Consider the following 2265-nt stretch of genomic DNA (forward strand, 5'->3'; position numbering starts at 1 on the left):
GCTGCATCTCCTGCATGCGAGTGGCTTCAGACTGGGTCTGTATGCAGCTCTCCTGGGTGTCGCTTTGGTCTCTGCAGAAGTAATTGCCACTTGGCACGGCAAAGTTTCCTACAGCAATTGTAAATAAGTTTGTGTAATGAAGGGAGGTTGAAGTTGTATTGTCCAGCGCTGGAGGCGACTATGATGAGATTGTCCAGATGAGTTTTCCATTTGTGTGTAATTCATCACTACTTGCTGACAGGGCCGGTGCTACCATTAAGGCGAACTAGGCGGTTGCCTAGGGCGCCAAGATTTCGGGCGCCAAAAAGCAGTGTCCCCAATTTTTTTTACAGCGTTCCTACGCCCCCTCCCCAAGCACGCCGTCGCTGCTCCACTTCTCCCGCCTCCCAGGCTTGCGGCGCCAATCCGCAAGCCTGGGAGGAGAATTAGAGCGGGGGCGGCGTGCTCGGGGAGGAGGCAGAGCAGAAGTGAGCTGGGTTGGGGAGCTGCCGCACGGCTCCCTGGAGGGGGGAGCTGCCGTGGGGGGCTCAGGGCACGGGGGGAAGTTGCCGCGGGGGGGCGCCTCAGGGCAGAGGGGGGGGGGTGGGGTGCAAGGTGGAAGTTTCGCCTAGGGCACGAAACTTCCTTGCACCGGCCCTGCTTGCTGAGTATTTTGCCTTGTAATAAAGATTTGTTAGACTCATTTTCTGAGTAAGCAAATCTCAATCTAATACCTTCCACAGGAACAAGCCTGCATCCCCATTCCCTGTCATTCTACTCCATCAGCTGAGCACTTCAGTTCTTTTGTGATGAGGTCCAAGTGTTCATACTAACTAATTATGGCAGAGATGGGGCTGGTCCTATTTCCCTTTAAAAAGGACCGTTCACACTGTGACAATTCTGTGGACACTTTCACACTGGGGATTGGATTGGAATGAGAGGCCCCAATGCAAACACCTACATGTGTGCTTAATTTTACTACCCTGAGTAGTCACAGGAGCAAGTTTAAGCATGGCATAAGTGTTTGCAGGATCAGGGTCATATGGAATGTTTATCTGATAGGTTCCAATTCTGCAAACTGCTGTGCCCACATGCAACCCCATTGTCTTTCCCAGGGTGGTATATAGGCACAGTAGTCTGCATATACAGATCACAATGCCACAGTTGGATTATATTTATTTATTGTAAAATGCTTTGGAGATGAAATGGGCAATATGAACTGTTTGTGGGAAAAAACACCCATTTATGCTCCACATCTATGCCCTACTACTCACCACGATCTGCTGGTGTTATTTAATACCTTATATATTATTCATACATATTCATTCATGTATCCATACATATCATTTTCTTATAAAATAGACCTGGACCTAGGTTTGATCTTCCCCAGAGTTTCAGGTGTCCAGCAGCTGCTTCAATGGTTGGTCCATTCCATTCACCAGCTGCTAAGTTTGGATTTGTACAGTAACTCCTCACTTAAAGTCGTCCCGGTTAATGTGTGTGGCTCTGTCTCTGTCTGCCATGCTGTCTCCCCTCCCTCCATTCGTGCTGCCTTGTAGAGTGTGAGGCTACATTAACAACGTGTTAACCCTGGAGGGCTCAGCTGAGTGCTAATTCATCATTTAGCAGTAAGGCATTCCCTGGGAAATATTCCACCCTCTGACTCCACCACCTCAACTAAGCTACACAATCATCATTGCTGTGTACAGTATTAAATTGTTTAAAACATATATGTGTTTAAAACATATATGTTTAAAACTGCGTGTGTGTGTGTGTATATATATATATATATATATATATGTGTGTGTGTATAGAGTCTTTTGTCTGGCGAAAAAAATGTCCCTGGAACCTAACCCCCGCTATTTACATTAACTCTTATGGGGCAATTGGATTCGCTTAACATCGTTTTGCTTAAAGTAGCATTTTTCAGGAACATAACTACAACGTTAAGCAAGGAGTTACTGTATGTTGATTTCTACACAGTTGAGGGAGTGTGATGGAGAATCTGCCCAGCTGAATAATTTGGATCTGGGTCTGAACTTCTTTAGGATATCAGATTCTGACTCCAAGTGGCTGGTTTGGCCCAATCTCTAATTAATATCTACAGCTCTTGCACTAGAAATTGAGCCAGGACCCTGGAGCCCAAGTGCCTGAATTTTGGGCACATTCAGACCCAGAGAGGCACTGTGGCATCCAGCCTCTCTCAAGAGTGTGTGTGGGGGTGACTCCCTCCCCCGCATTAGGGAAGTGCCTATCCCGTTGCGGGGCCCGGCTTGGCTCCCGGGC

This window comes from Trachemys scripta, chromosome 1 (genome assembly GCF_013100865.1).
Source record: "Trachemys scripta elegans isolate TJP31775 chromosome 1, CAS_Tse_1.0, whole genome shotgun sequence".
Taxonomy (NCBI): Eukaryota; Metazoa; Chordata; order Testudines; family Emydidae; genus Trachemys; species Trachemys scripta.